This window comes from Mastomys coucha, unplaced genomic scaffold (assembly GCF_008632895.1).
Source record: "Mastomys coucha isolate ucsf_1 unplaced genomic scaffold, UCSF_Mcou_1 pScaffold15, whole genome shotgun sequence".
Lineage (NCBI taxonomy): Eukaryota > Metazoa > Chordata > Mammalia > Rodentia > Muridae > Mastomys > Mastomys coucha.
This window is the reverse complement of record NW_022196897.1, coordinates 133,838,635-133,855,733: the sequence shown is the minus strand read 5'-3', so window position 1 is coordinate 133,855,733 and position 17,099 is coordinate 133,838,635. Positions and strand designations below refer to the sequence as shown.

General features: G+C 42.9%; 1 long non-coding RNA gene across 1 annotated transcript; it reads left to right on the top strand.

The window, feature by feature from the left end:
- Positions 1-279: 279 nt before the first annotated feature.
- LOC116092415 lies at positions 280-4,908 on the top strand. The gene is made up of 2 exons (XR_004119260.1): positions 280-356; positions 4,362-4,908. It is a non-coding gene; the product is annotated as an uncharacterized LOC116092415 (long non-coding RNA).
- Positions 4,909-17,099: the final 12,191 nt, after the last annotated feature.

The window sequence follows — 17,099 nt, the reverse complement described above, 5'->3', positions numbered from 1 at the left end:
ACCAGCCCTAGGTTCTGCTCCTTCCAGTTGTTATCATCAACAGAGAAGCTCTAACAAGGTCCAGGAATGTAAAACTGCCTCAGGCTGGAGCTTAACCCTGAAGAGAAGAGAAATTGCGGTGAGGACACTGAAATACAAAAGAGAACTTAGGGGAAAGGAACTGGAGGATAAGTTGGATGACTAGGTTTGAGGAACGCTCATGTGTGTTGCCATGGTGACCAGGATGTGGCCTTGACCCCAAACACCAGCTTCACACTCCAGACTCCTAGAAGCAGGGCCCTGGACTCCAAGGTGTATGACCCCTCCCTAGCCCAGGAAGAGACCTCCCTGCTGCCTTGTCAGCTTTGAACAAACAGGTGTGGTCCTAGCTATTCAGCTCCCACCATACTTTTATCTGTGTACACTGTTTGTTTTACTTTGTGTATAATTTGAAAGCTTTAACCAGCCTCTCTCTTTCCCTTCCTTCACTCTTTAAAGGCATGGATGTCTATTTTAAACAACACAGCAGCAAATCTTATTGCAGCTGTTTGCTTGCTAGGTACTGGAAACTGGACCAAGGACTTGTCAGCAGTACCCCATCCACTCTGTACACATCCCACAAGGGCTATTCTTGATTGATCCCCGCCCATCACCTTGTTAGAACAAGGAACCTGAAGCACATGGACCCAGTCAAGGAGTAAGGACAAGAACAATGTAGCTTTTAGCTTGCTTGTTACTTGCCCCATGGAAACAACTTCAGTCTAGGGTCACAGTTAATCATTTTGCCCCCAGCACACCTCAGCACAGAATCTTAGGCAGCAGGGGCTGTTGTCTCTGGGTGAATTACATTGGGTTTCTGGGCTGCTTGTGGGAGCGTCTGCCCTGGCACTGGGTAGAGAACTAGGGAGAAGAACAGAGTTTGGTGAACTCTGTGCTGATTTAAAGTAAGAGCTCTATGTGTTGTCCCAACAGGCACACAGGCAGGATGTGTGGCCTTCACATGAAGCACTATGCTGCTCTCTCCTTTGTGGGGTGAACTTAGCCAAATTAGAGCAAGTCAGGCTCATTCCAAGGCCCAGGAAATGATAGAGCTTCAGCAAAACTCTGGTCCCACATAGGGGGAGAGAAGACAGGGATCATATTGTAGGGTGTCATGACTTCAGTTTTTCTTTTGTTGAACAGCCGAACTTGCAATTAGAAAATGACTTAATGACTAAAGAACCATTCTAGTGGCTGTATGGCAGCAACATCCAGATGCTGAGATAGGAGTGTTGTGAGTTAGAGACTAGCCTGTTATACTCTGTCTCAAACAAACAACAAGCAAACAAACCTTAGTAAGAGAAGTCATTGATCATGCCACAGATGATTAATTATCCTGTGAGCAACTACCAGTACCTTCTTGATTGGCAGGCAGGAAGGGAAAGGACGCCTATAACCCAGGAATCTTGATCTCTAGCACTGTGGTATAGATGGGAGCCCAGAATGCTCACCACATGAATAAGGAGAAAGTGGGTAACAGGGTCACCAGTACCTGAGAGTGAGAACACAGGCATCTCATATGGCCAGGCCAGGGCTTAAAGGGGAGTGAATTATATACAGCATTTCATTTTTGTCAGGATGATCTATGCACCTACTTTTCAGTCTTGTAGAGGGAAGCAGAATGTGACCCTCTCAACACATCTTGCTGTGTATTAAGTTTCACAGGCAACATTGCTTTTAGCCACACAGGAGTGTGTTATGAGGCTTATAAATCAGCACCATGGGGCTTTAGACGTCATAGGTTTTCTACAGTTCTAAGTTTGATCTATTAGATTTAAAAGACCCATTGAAGGGCCCTATTGGTTTTTCATTTCTGAGGTTAACAATGACCACAAACACAGAGGCTTAACACATTAGCATCTAACTGATGTGAACTGACTAGCAGGCATCCTTCGGAAGCTAACCCTGGTCATACTGTGCTAAGTCCAGGGGTTTGCAAGGCTTCTCTGCTCTGCAAGTTCTAGGAGCAACTGAGCAATCTGTCTCCATTTCCAAGTCTGGGCACCCTCATGTCTTCAAAGGCAGAGCCATTGCCCCTACTCTTTTGTCCCCTCTGCCACTGTTAAGGATTCTTGTGATCATGTTGGTCTGGTCTAGGTAAGAAGGATAATCTTTTCCCAGCGTAACGTGATTATAATTTTTCTCTTTGCTATTAGTTCTTGTTGTCAATCTCTTTCTCTGCCTAAATTATAGATTAAATTTCATCACAGATGTGTCTGTATAGCAAGAGCTATCAGATCTAGCATTTGGCACAAGCCCTAGTCTTTGGCATCAGCTGAGGGTCGTGGACTGTGTCCCCCTGTGGATAGGGAAGGGCTAGTGGGTAGCATGTTTCAAAGGAATCACTGAAAGTACTAAACTTATATAGATTATTTTAAGTAGTTTATATGAAATTGCCCAAGCACTGAGAAAAGAGGAATGAAAGTCTACTTAGATTTACATGTATTTTCCAAAGTGTACAAACAATAATTTGTAAGTCAAATTTAATATTTATGGGGAAATTGAGCTTTCAATTTTTTTTGCACATTTAATAAATGAGATGTTAGCGTGAAATATCTCTTCTCCTTGGACACAGGAATGACTAATGGAGCTCCTATCCCAGAGCCTCTTTCAGGATCTACTCCTTACTCCATCGGTAGGGCTGTTGGTGGCTCAAAGCCTTCCAGAGAATTGCCCTGAGTCCATAAGGCCTGTAGGCCCAGAGACCCCTTAGAAGCGGGAGAGCCCACTGTAAGGTCACAACAGGTAGAACAGGCTTCCCACCCTCACAGAGACAGATGCAGCTGACCCTGGGGAGCTTCTTGTTGACCATGTGTTTTGCAGTTCCTGTTTGTAAAGCTCCTCTTGGGGTTGGCGTCCTGGCAGAGAAGCACCATCTATGCCTTGGGAGGCCTATGGAGGTCAGACTCATAGAAGCTCAGGGGAAGAGTTAATCTCCCTCAGTGACCCACTCTTCCTGGCTGGGTCCAGAAGGTGACCCAGCCTTCTGGGGGTGGGGACGACATGTCACTTGTGCATTCATTCCAGTCACACTTGTTACCTGTGACATTTCCAGTAATAATTATATGGAAGTAGCCATCACTGTTTCTTAGGATTCATTTTGTCATATACCAAAAACAAACAAACAAAAAAGATATGGGAGGTTTTCTGTTAACAACCTAGAACTTCATTTATTTATTTGGTGATGGTTAACCCAGTGCCTTGTGTATGTGCTCTACCACCAAACTACACTAACTGCCATATTGATTTAGAAATATAAGTGGCCACTTTAATTATCAGTCTCTTGACTTTCAAAGTATTAGCTGATTTTATAAAATGATGTGGAACTTACAGGACAAGGTTAGAGTCTTAGGTAATCTCTCTCAGATTTATTTATGTATTTGTTATCTCTATAGTTCTGCCCACAATTATGCCTGTCCAACACATTTTAGCAATGCTCTCAGCAGCCAGCAGAGGGTGTCAGATCCTCTAGAACAGTGGTTCTCACCTTCCTGATGCTATAGCCCTTCGATATTTTTCCTCATATTGTGGTGACTTTCCAAACATAAAACTATTTTGTTGCTACTTCATAACTGTAATTTTGCTATTGTTATGGATTGCAATGTAAATGTATGGTATGCAGGATATCTGACATATGACCCCTGTGAAAGGGTCCTTTGACACTCGTGCCCCACAGTTTGAGAACCATTGCTTTAAAATTAGATTTACAGATGATTGTGAGCTGACAAGTGGTTGCTGGAAATCAAAGTTGGGTCCTTTGAAAGAGCATCCAGTTCTCTTAACCACTGAGCCATTTCTCTAGCCCAGTTTCGTAGGTTCTTATGTGAAGTGTGACGTCAATTGGAACATATTTTTGCTAAGGCTGTTTGTATCTATATTCATGAGCAGTGGTTTGTTATTGTTTCTTCTGTCATTAACCATGTACAGTTGTTATTTAAAAACTTTTTGGGGTTTTCCTGTTATCTGAAGTATGCTGGCCCGTCTAGTGGCCAACTGCCATACGTGGGTAGCTTGTCAAGTGCCATTAGCAAGTATTAAGGCATTGAAACCCACTGGATTTTGAAGACTTTTCACAAAAAACAATAATGTAAAATATCTCAGCAATATGCATCTAAGAATGGTAATATCTGGGGTACACTGAACCAGATAAGATTTATTATAATGTTATAATCTAAATACACATGTGTTGTCAACAGGAAACAACTCTACTCTTCATAGTATGCCTTAATATAACTGCACTGGAAATAGAAAAGGACCAGAGGGGGGTAGGAGTAAAGGGGTGACATGGAGAGGGCTGTTTCTCCTGGGAACTGACCCATGTCACATGCATGTTTGTATTTCAGGCCTGGTTTTTAGGAAGATGAACATGGTGAGAGTTGTCTCCATGAGAATGGCAAGCCCCTCCAGGGCCTTCTCCACAGGCTTCCATCCAGTGCTTGGAGGAGACCCAGGCCACCAACTGTAAGAAAACAGGAGGAGTCAGTTCAATGCCCAGCACACGGCAGCTTGCTCTCCAGGACAGGCTCAACATGGCATGCGCACCACCTGGGTCTGTAGGACTCTTGCAGTGTGAAAGGGGGGCGTGGTGACTTCATGACCTTGCTAAGCCACTTAGTCATCTTACTCCGAAGAGAAGAATAAGCACAAGGGTGGAGAAAGCAAACAGAAGAGTGGTCCAGCTGCTCCGAGAACAAACAGATCATTTCATTCGACATTTATGGGGAGCTATTAATTTCATCCCAGACAATCAAATAGCAAAGGATTTTCTATTTATCCTGACAGCAGGAATTCTAGGCCGATATCATCCTTTCATTACAAATGTCATCACTTCAGTTATCATGGAATGTCCTAGCAGATAAATAAATAAACAAAGAGAGAATGAAGCAAGAATCTGGTTCCTGGGGTAGTTGCAACTTTGATGGCTTTTTTTTTTTTTTTTTTTTTTTTTTTTTTTTTTTGCCCTTTTCTCTATGTGGAATGTCCAAGGTGGTCATTATCTATAAGTTGTGTCATCTTTATAGCAATAACACTCATTATTTCCCCACTTCCAAATCACTAGGACTAGGAGTTGGGATTTTGCTCTCACAGGTCATATGGTAGAAGCCTCAAGTTCTGGGGCTTGAGCTCAAAGTGTAGGGGTACAACTTACCAATTTTGGGGGCTGATCTTAGATAATTGTGTAGTGGAGATTGTTTGTAGAACCTCAAAGAAACATAGACTCCTTGTTCAAAATTCCTGTTCAAGAGAATGAAAAAGCACCTTCCCGCCCCCTGCCGCCAGTAACTAAATCAAGATACCTCAGCCCGTTGAGGCACTTGTATATTATCTGAAAGGAACAACATACCTAAAATGTGCATGTCTTGACATTAAGCTTGGGTCAGTTCATAACTTAGTACAAGAAGGGGTCCTAGGTTTGGGTGGGTGCCGTGGTTGTGGCTGGGAACAGAGTACTGTGGAAGTGTGGGTATGGGAGTACAGAAGGTATCCTGATTCCCCTAGAGAGGGAAAGTTCCTAGCTAAGCACAGCCTCTGTGAGGCTACACATACACACACAGGGGCTGGCACTGTCGGAGAGGTGGAGCAGAGAGAGGGAAGAGGACTACCAAGGGAAGGAGCATGGGCTGTGGGCTCTGGGAAAAACTTTGCAAAGAGGGAGGCTCTCAGAATATGAGAAGCAGCTCACTATGGGAAATGTCGAGGGACATCTCTCAAAATCGAGACTTAAGCCTGGCTCAGGAATAACCTCAGTGGCTTTGTTCTGGGGGAAGAGAATGCTTTAGTAGTGGAAGAGAAGGCTTTAGTTTGGATTAGAGGTCAGATCATAGGCATCCTTAGAGGCCAACAAGAGTTTAGATCTTGATATAAAGCCAATAAGAAAGACTCATATAACAGGGGTTAAGTGGGGAGGCTTTGCTTAGAGAAATAACAGAACCTATGTAAAAGATAATTATGGATAATGGTGAACAAGGGATAAACTGTAAGAAGAAAGATGAGACAGACAGAAAGAACACACTGGGTGGCTGTGGAAGTGGCCCTAGGGATTGAGGAGGGCTGTCCCATGAAGATGGAAGCAGTATAGACAGACTCTTTTGCTCAGTCAGCTTTGCCTTATGCCTGGTTTAGAATGTGACTTCAGAACCTCTGTTCATTCTAAGTTCCAAGGCAATGGCTTAGACCCCCTCTTCCTTTAATAGTCTGGAGCTTTGTCAATATTTACTGACAATCCTTCCCATTGGTCTAGTCCTTTAAATGACTTATTGTATAAAACTCACTGAGATGTTTTCTCAGATTGCTACAGAAAATGGCTATAGATTGGGTGGCTTAAGAAATATGTATTTCTTACAGTCCTGGGCTCTGAAAGATTGAGTTCAAGATATCAGCTGATTCATTCTCTAGTGATATGGATTTATTTCCTTCTGTATCTTCAAATGGCAGAAGGGCAAAGAATTCTCTGGAATGTTATGGTGGCACTAATCCCTTTCATCAGGGACTTCTCACCTGCTAATACTATCACAGCAGGGTTGGTGTTTAAAATAGAAATCTGGACAGACCTATCCAGGCGACAACATTCCAATCCTGTACCCCACCCCATAATCCTATTCTCTTGAACAAAAAAAAATATTCATTTTATCCCAAGAGCTCCCATTAGGTCATTCTATACTCTAAAGTATAAAATCCAAAGTTTTAATGTAAATATTATCTAAATAGGATATGTATCAATCTCAAGGTTTGATTTGTCTGGAGATAAAATTCTTCCTCATGGGTGAATGTGTCAAACCAGATAAAGTGAATGCTTTCAGACTAAGGTCATGGGGTGGGCATAGGATATATGCTCACTTAGAACAGAAGCTGGAGAGAAGACAGGAATGATGGATGGAGACAAAGAGTGACACACCTTGCCAAGCTTGTTGTCAACACAACTGCTGTGTATTGAAGCCTGGAGGATAATCCCCTGAGGCTGGATGTTTGGCTTACAGACCCATGGGGGCTGTGGTCCTGATGTTCCAGCTCCAGCTGTGGTCCTCATGCCCCGGCTCTGCTGACAAGAGGTAGAAAGCCATGGCATTGGGCAAAGGTCATCTGGCCTGCAGAAAGTCAATCAGTCACCTCCCATGTAAAACCAAGGAGGTGACCCTGATGATCTCTGAATTTCCTGTGAGGTCAGTCTTTCCTTGTTTTGAAGAATAGAACACGTTCAGGGCCAATAGCTCCATGAACTTGTCCTATAAAATCCTAGACATCAGATAACTTTGCTTCATTCTTTCATATTCTTGTCCAAACTGGCAGTTTTTCCTGCTGGGGTAGCTGATTGTGTCCATGGTTCACACCCACACTAACCTTATCAAAGGGTCAGTTGGACATTCTCTGCATGTTCTCTTCCAGCTACATTTCTCTTTTTTTTTTGGCCACATAAATAGCCTGAGACTTTTCAACGATTGAATGTCTGGTTGTCTCTTTGCTTAATAAGTTTGTCCTGGAGTCACTTCTTCCTCTGGTCTTTGCTATAAGCAGCCAAGAGGAACTGCTTAGAAATTTCATCACTATCCTTCTCAAACCACACCTTCCATAGAACGTAAGACCACAAACATGACCCAGCCACATTCATTCCCACTTCATAGAAACCATGCCTTTCCTCCAGTTTCCAAAGCACATTCCTCATTTTCATTGGAGATCTTGCCAGAATGATCTTGATTGTCTGTCCTTTGCTTGCTTGCTATTTTCCTTTTTTGTTCATTTTTAGATAGAATCTCATCCTATGGCCTTTGCAGGCACTAAACTTGTGACTGGTTTGGGTTCTCAAATGGAGAGGCAGGAGAATTGGGAGCATTACCCTACTATCATTCTGGCTTCGTCTGTCTTTCCACCAGCATTCTGTTTACAGTTACTTACATGATCTCTGAGAAGCTGAAGGAGTTCTCTATAGCTCTCTCTTCTTTAAGAGATCTCACTAGAACGGATTTGAAACCCCACTTCGCTCTCCTAAACTTTGTCTTCTTCTACTACGCACCCAAAGCTCTTCCAATGTTTCCTTACCCAGTTCCAAAGACATTTCCACATTTTTTTTTAGGTATTTCTCTCAGCAGCTCTCCCATTTATCAGGACTAATTCCTGGCATCATTACCTAAATGGACATGTCTTTTCTTCTCATGGTTCTAGAAATCAGAATGTTCAAAGTCCAAGTCCTGGCAGGAGCACTATGTACCAAGACCCTCTTGTTCTTCAAATCTTAATCTCATGGAGCCCTCACATTATGGAAAAAGAGAATAATTGTTCTTCCCTAAGAGGATCTGCCTGGTTATTTACTTTTCCTGTTAGCCATAAGGTGGATTCCTCATTGAGGGGAGACACCACAGATGGAGTTCAATGACATGACAAACACTCCTAGAGTCATGTACAGGGTAGACATGTGTTGTTATCTCTCCTTCAAAAGCATAGCCAAGAATACGTAGGTGACTGCAAGGCACTTTGGCAGCTTGCCTAAGAATTTCTATCAGGAGATTTTCTACTTTTCAGGGAAAATTCCATTATCATTGTATTCATTGGAAGCTTTGTGCCCTGGAAGGTAGCCAGTAACTCTAGAGCTGTTCTGTCTGTGGTCAGGCCTCAGGTACCTTTTGGTGGCATGCAGAGGATGGAACAAGTAGGTATGAGAATCTTATCTGAGGGGTAATGTGTGGGCTAACCTCACTAGGGCCAATAAAAAAGGGACACAGCTTCTATTTCCTCTGCCTTCTTCATCAAATCACTGCCCATCAGACAGCAGTTTTTTTGTTGCTTTACATGAAAGCATAAGTCTGCTCAGACATGAGATTTTGAAGTTAAAATTGGTCAGATACAAACTTAGCATATCACTCACTGATACCCCCACCCTGTTGCTTTAGATAAGAGTGGAATGGAACATGAGACTATTTCATATAAAAATCAAGAGCAGTAATAATAGAAAACACTAAGTATCAACTGTCAGGCAGTATACTCAAAATTATATATTTCCAATAAGTCCTTTTAATTACTTTTGGGATGGGTAATATTGCTACCCAAAGCCATTTTTCTATTTAACAAACTGAAGAGTACAATGTGACAAGCATCACTCTGGTGTTAAATAAGAGGACAGCAGGATTTGTCCCCGTGCTAATCTAGACATATGGGACTCTGAAACTTAGAGTAACTAGGTCAGTCACGAAGGTTAAACAGTGAAAATAGTAACTTTGGGCTGCTAACAGGATAGGTGATCCAGTTGTTCCCTTAGTTTAGCTTGGACCCTTGAAGTCCCTGCAAGTTTATATGCACTTGCCTCTGTGGATTTGAATATCACTGGTTGAAACTATTATCCATGTGTGAGGCCTTTTTACTTCTTTTGATAAATACAGCAACATGATAAGCTATCTTTCTCCATGCAATAATTGCTAATGACTATCTGATAGTAGCAGCTTGATACACTGAGGAGGTGAGAACCCATTGTCCACAGCTTCTCGGAATGCACTGTACTCCCGTCTCCCATCTTCCCTTCCTGTTCATACAATGCAGTTTCAACTCTTCACAGCGCCTGAAACCTGAACCCCTGAAAAGGTATTTCAGAAACCAGTAGCCACTGGAGGCCATTACCTGAGAAAATGACTCCCTGTGGAGCAGCTGAACTGAGCCATATCAGGTGCTTATTTAACATGTTTTAGGCTCTGCAATGGCATGCAGTCGAAGCCCATATTGCTTGTGGCAGAGAGATCTGGTTATGTTTTGGTGGGATGAATTGTCCTTTTAAGCCATGGGCTTGCTGGAGGGAGCCATGCTTGCAGAGTCTCCAGTGCCTTCTAAAGATTGGCTCTGCACTCTGCCTTCAGGTCAGGGTGGTTAGAGTTGAGCTAAAGGTTTGCCTTTCTATCATGTTTCAGGGATCATGAGGGACTGCTGGTAAAGACCCTTCTTTAGACAAGATCTATGCTTGGTGGAATAGGACATGTTACAGGTTTTTGGAGACAGATATTTCTACAGGACACTGACATATTTTCTCATCTTTGTTGCCTGTCATGGCAGGGTGACCTGGTCATGTGGAATTCAACACTCTCTTTGGAGGGTGGGGGAAGGCTGATGTATGCTCATGATTGAACTACTTAGGACAATCTCTCTATTTTACAACTGAGATAACTCAAGGTCAGAAATTAGTGGCCAAACTGGACTCAGAATTGGGCCTCTTGGCATGGTCAGGGCTGTCCCCCCCACCCTATAAGCTTTCCTTCCAGCAATGCTGCACCCAGGTTGAAGGTGGTGGGACAACAGGAGGTTGTATTAGTTTGTATTAGTGATTTTCCTCTAGAACGTCTCCATTCATGCATGAATGCCTTTGCACAGGCCAACTCTATAAGGGGGTGATGAAAGCACATAGGCCAATTGTGAGTAGAAAGAGGCTCAAAGGCAGGGGCTTGATCCGTGAAGCACATCTGGGTTGCCAGACCCTGAATGTCTCATCCTCAACTGAATGAACCGTACCAAGAGTATGAGCAGCACAGATTGTGGACTCTAGCCATAAGGACCTTGAAATGGATGGCAGCTGGGCCATGCATTTTTAATACTTTGCTACAAGGTGAAAAGAACATTTCAGAGAATAACTAAAGTGTTCTAAGCATCCGTGACACAGTGACCATCTCTATAAAAAGAAACTGAGAGCTGTGGTTATAAAAGAGCTGGCTACTTAATGAGGGAAGTTTGTCAGCACAGAAAAATGCATTTATGAGTGTTTGTGCTCAAGCTTGACTCACTTTTACAGCATTGCCATTCCAGAAGACCTTCTACTGGGACAAGCGTCCTTGTATGGGAAGCCATGGGAGAGGTCACGGTTCCTTGTTCTGTAGTGGCACCTCTCATATTTGAATGTCATGTTCATCCCTAGGAAACCATGTTAAGATACAGATTCTCATTCCTGAAGTCTGGTACAAGGTCCAGGAGAGATGAACTTCGACAAACTGACAAGTATCCTTGTCTATGAGTAAAAGGCTCTAGAGCAGTGGTTCTCAATTTGTGGGTCACAACCTCTTTGGGGGTTGAATGACTCTTGTTCAGAGATTTCATATCAGATATTCTGCATATCAGATATTTACATTATTATTCACAAAAGTAGCAAGATTATAGTTATGAATTAGCAACAAAAATAATTTTGTGTCTGGGTGTCACCACAACTTGGGGAATTGTATTAAAGGGTTACAGCATTAGGAAGGTCGAGAACCAGTGCTGTAGGGAATGTTACTCATAGATATAAGAGACAAGTGATTGAAATGTGTTTTGTAGGTAGGTGTCATTGCTGAAGGAAACCAGGGTCTGGTTGATAGCTTGGAAGTCAAGTGGAACCCAAGTCTTGATCCCTTGGAGAGGCAGGGAGGAACACTGAAATGGTGAGACTATAGCAAAAGCATCAGCTTGGACCACCTTCCCTTTGAAGTCAGACTAGAATCAAATTGGGATGTCTTGGGACTCAAAGACATAGAATTTCATTGGGAGAGGCTATGGTACTGCAACAGGAAGGGATACCAGTGCAGGAAAGAGAAGTCAGAGACATGAGATCTGTAATATTTTGTTACCATGATAGAATATTTTGACAGCACAACTTAAGGGACAAAATTAATTTTGATGGGAAGAAGGGAGTGGAGGCTAGATTTAGCCTTCAAAAACGTACCCCTTTGACCTATTTCCTCCAGCCACAGCTCACCTTCTAAAGTTTCTAAACTTCCCAAAATAGTGTTACTAACCAGAGATCAAGCCCATAGGGGATATTTCATGTTCAAACCATAACAGCAAATATCTCAGAGGTCAGATGAACAGAAAGGAAATTTATTTGAAAGGGAGGAGTGTGTGCGGCTACAAAGAACTATTCTGGGAAGTGAGATGAACAGGTGGCTGGATAGGACAGTTGACAAGAAACGGACAGTGCCCCTTTCCTGTTCCCTCCCCACTTCCTTTGCCCTTTCTCTTTCCCCACAGAGGGTGGTTGTGGGAGACAACTGGTGTTTGGTTCATCCAGACCCAGCATTTGTCAGGCAGTTTCTTTGGATTGGTTAGAGAATCAGTTCAGCTAATCATAGATATGGCAAAGAAAGAGAACTGGGCAGATATGTGAGCTTATCAAAGAGAGGGGGTGTCCAGTGTCTTCTTAAAGCACAGGAGGGTACAGTTTTATGCAGTAAGCTGCTTTTAGGAAATAAAGAATGTGGGTATTTTTTATTTGTCACTCTTTAACAGCAGCTCAGGCTCTGTCCCCTTCATGAACTGAACACATGGGCACCAGCTTTGTAATTTTTTCTTCTTGTGCAAAAAATTAAAAGCAAGACTCAGAGAATGAACATCAAATGTCTTATTAGGTCATTAGTAAGAACTCAATAGGAAGGAAAAGCTGACTCAAAGTACAGAGGGGCTGAGTTTACACACACACACACACACACACACACATACATACATACACACACACACACACATGCAATCTTGAAGCTGATTGTGGTGGCACATACCCATTATCCCAACTCTGGGAGACTGAGGCAGCAGGATCACTATAAGTTAGCAGCAAGCCAGGACTACATAATGAGATCCTGTCTCAAAACGCAAAACCAATCCAATCCAAAATAGCTTAAGTTTGCTGACAGAGACACCACTGGCTAATATCGTGCAGGACAATAAACATAATATTGGGGATTACTTCCCTAAAGAATTGAAATTATACATACCTTTGCTAGATGAGTCCTCCAGAATATCACACAGTCCCTGTGCTCTGCCTCAAATAATAGTTTAATGGCAGATTGCACAAGGGTGCATTCCTCTAGATAATTAGTTTCTGAGTAGTCTCTAAACATTGCCCATTGTGGTAATAAAAGTGTATATCCACTTTCAGGCCTTATTTTAAGTGGCCTTTTATAATATCCCTCAGATTTCTATACCAGAAAGCCTGTCCATGAGCTGACCAGGAGAAAGTGTATCTTAGCCAGAGCTGTATCCCCTGGGAGCACCTGAGGCAAGGACAACATCCAAGCTCTTCGTGACTGACAACTGGCAGCAAGAGAGCGGCTAGAATGATGTGTTCTTGTTTGGCCCTCTGGATTTTCCACAAGGACCATTTAGGAAACTTTAAAGAAGTAGGGGTTGAGAAGGGAGTGTGCTCCTGACATTAGAGAGCAAAAACAATTTAAAAAAGCTTCAAAACAAAAATATTTTTCTGAAAGCTGAACAATGCATGCTACCAGTGGCCTAATGCGTTAAGGCTCTGCCACAAAGTGCAGCCAAGAGCGGTTATTATTAGTTCTCCCATGACCCAGAAGCCCTTGTTTGCACACCCAGATGGGGCCACACTTCCTAAAACCATCAAAGCCTACTTTAATTAGTCTGTTAATAGAAACTTGTTGTGAGCCTGGGTACTCCCTCTGGCCAGTTTTTGCCTCCAATCTCCGTTAATTCAGGTAAGTGTCACAGTAGCTGGAGGAACACAGTGATTTTGTTAATAAAAATAAGCTAGCTGACTTACCAAGTGCTAACAATGAGACTGAAAAACAGGAATCGTTTGGTGATCTTTCCAGCTCAAATGTGAATAACATTATGATGTTTATTCTCGGCAAACCTTTCGATGCTGTATACAATGTGTTATTTATGAAGAAGGTCTTTGGGGGATTGGTGTGAGACTTTTGGGCTCCCTGGCCAGCTGAGCTCAGCATTCCAGTGGGTACAGAGGATGTACAAAGAGGGGCAAAGGTGAGTAGAGAGTGAGGGCTCTGCCTGGGAGAGTTGAGAATGTATACCCTGGTTGAGAGAAGTCATCCTCACCTTCAGTTCTTTCTTCTTCATCCCTACCTGTTTCCCTATTCTTCCTCACTGCTCATATCCCCCTCCAAAATTGAATTTATTTTGTATTTGGCTTATTTCTCTCCATCCCCACCCACCTGATATTATTGTTCCTGATCTGAAGTGGATGCTGTATCTAGTCCTTGATGTTGTAGTTCATTTAATTTCCAGATACCTCAAGAGGTGGTGGGTTCGACACTGGGGTAGATGGATAAACTGGGGTTCTGGAAGATGAAATGACAGTCGCCTGTGGTGGTGACATGGCTCATAAGAAATACAGTAGGATTTGAAGATGTCTGACCTCAAATATTATGCTAGCTAAGAACATGATGACACAAAGTCACATTTCCATCAGTTGGGACAGTGACCATTAAGAGTTACCCCTATTCCAGTGTTCATTTTCTACCCCTTCCTGAAAGATGCTTACTTTCCCCAGGATATCTGGTATGTTTTGAAGGCCCCCTTATTTATGTTTGTCAGTCTGCCAAGTCCCATCAGATGTCATTGTTTCCAGGTCCCCACTACCTAGTAGGGATTAATGGTTCAGCTTGAGGATGCTTGTGGCATTTTCTGGCTCAGCCCAGCCCACAATGCCCTTGGTTTCCATTGGATGTCATACTCTCTTCTTCTAGCTGTCCCTTCCCAACCTCTCCACCTCCAGAAGGAACCTCCTGCCTCCCCATTTTGTTTTCCCTGGGAGGCTAGGCTTCTGACTGTTTTCTCCATCCTTATGACTTAAACCAGTCTGCTCATTGTATAGATGTTATTTGTTCCCACCAAAGTTCAAAGTGAAAGTTGGTCACCAATATAACAGTAGAGAGGTGGTGGGACCTTAAGACAGTGATTAGGTGATCTACAATTTTGAAGGGCTTAGGGCTGTTCTTCCAGGTCTAGGGAGCTGGGTTGATTCTAGAGGAAGTACATGAGGTCTTACTCATGAGACTTTATTGCTCACCAAGATAGAAGCTTGTTTAAAAAAAGTCATGAGCCTCCCTTGTGTGCTCCATCTTTCACACTTTTTTATGTCCTTCTGCTTTTCTGCTATGCTATGGTACAGTGTGAAGCCTTGGCTAAATAAAGCTGTCTTAGAATCCCACTTGCACAAAATTAGCTAAGCAAACCTCCCTTTTTAATTAACCACACAGTCTCAAATGATCTGCTATAGCAACAACAGACAAAGACAGTGCCTTTTCCACTGTAACTCCTCTCTGTTGATGTAAATGAGGCTCAGACACAGATTCCTGGAAGTGCAGCGTTGTGTGTGTGTGGGGGGGGCAGTCAATCAAGCCTAGATCAGTATAGAATCTTAGTGAATGGAGAACACTTGCCTCATGTGGGGTCTGTGGCTTGGGTTACTGGATTTGTACAACCCAAATGTTCTGCCCAAAAGAAGGCTACTTCAGCCACAAGTACACCTGACTCTTCAGACAACTTACATGGATAGCTATAGTGCAAGGCAGAGGCCCCTTCACCATGCATTCATAATAAGTTTTAGTGGTCCCTGCCATAGGGTAGTTGTGACAGGGTCCAAATCCCCCAGCCTCAAGTAGGCCCGTAGTGACAATATTTTGAACACCAAAAGTTTGAGAGGCCATATGCCCTGTTGTATCCATGATGACTGAGCACCAGTCCTCCCTAGCCTGGTACCTTGCAACACTAACTACCACGTTTATTGAGCTGCAGAGGAAATAAGAGATAGTTAACTGAATTGCATGCTGGGCCTATTGTTAAGGCATTGATTTCAGTGTATTTTATATTTTAAAAAATGATTCTGCTCAATTTTGCAGTGAACTTAAACTTGCTTTGCAAATATAAAGTCTATAAAAATCAAAGTAAGCAGATTTGACATAGATTATGAATTAAAAAGAAAAGAACAGATCATTCTGTGTTTGCTTGCAGTCCAGTCGGGGCTTATTACATGGCTGCAGGTTCCTTGCCAACAAATACAAAGGAAAATATTAATCTGTTCATCAGTAGCCATGCAATCAGGGGCTCACTTTGACCTTGGGGCTGAGTCCTGAGACTGCAGAAATAGTGTATATTCACAAGAACAAACATTTTCCCATGGGTTTCTGAGTTAATTGCAAAGTGACCTGAAATCACATGGCTCCCATCTTTAGGACTCTGCACTGTCAAATTTGTTAAAGCCCTTGGCTGAAAAGAAGTGGCAAAGGTGCTTCTTGTGTTCCAGAAGCTGTGTGAGGAACCTCTGACATCTCTCTTCTATTCTGATACCCGTGGTTGTTATTAGAGTTGTGATAGAATCCAAGCCTGGGCTCTGTCAGTCCCAACAAGCTAAGGCTGGCCACCTTCCTCCAATATACCAGTCAAAGAAGCATATCGTACACCCATTTACTCCTTAGCACTTCATGACAAAATTGTGGTCTGGATTGTCTTGTGTCATATGAAGCTCGAACTTCATTATTCTGCATTTGAACATGCAGGTTTCCTAATACCACTGTTGAGAGGTCTGTCTCTAACCACATCAAATGGTCTTGGGACTTCAGGAGTCCAGAACTCTTCCTCTGCATCTCTAGCCCACTCGTCAGAATCTTCAATGGCTCAGATGCAAGTGGATCTCACTAAGACCCAGGTTTTCTTGGTTGGGATCCCAGGTCAGTGATGGATGTACTTGCTGTCTGGCCTCAGTCAAGTCTTTGGGGGGATATTTTGCTTCTTCATCTGAACATTGAAACATTTTAATCAAAACAACACGTTTTCAGATGAAATATTCTCAGTGTGTGAAAATGAATTGCTGTGTGGGCATTCTAGGAGAATGTCCTGGGGTTCTCTGTTTCTAATTCTCTGACTTTCCTACCTCCTATACCATCCACCCAGGCACATTTCACTCTCTAGGGCTCCATGGAAATGTCTCATCTCCTGGTATGTCAGTCTCTGTTGACCCTGACATTTGGTGACATTTTATTTCCTCCTCTGTAAAATCAAAAAGGACTAGATTCAGTTGTCTCCAAAGATTAGTTGATGTCTGTCATTCACCACCAATATATAGCACAGAATGGCCGCTACATTTTAGGAGACAGTGAGGCTGTGCAGTTCCCTCTATGAGAGATCAGATGTGGGTGATCCATTTGCCATGGTCTCTGAGCATTGTGCTGCCCCCTACAGGCATTAAGGGGTATTGTTTTCCTGCTGCAATGTATTTAAGAGGGTACCTGGGTGAGATAATGGCCTCTCATAGGGTGATCCAGTTACATGCTTGGGATCACACTTCTTTTAAGGTACCATTTTTCTAGAAAAGACTGTTTTTACTC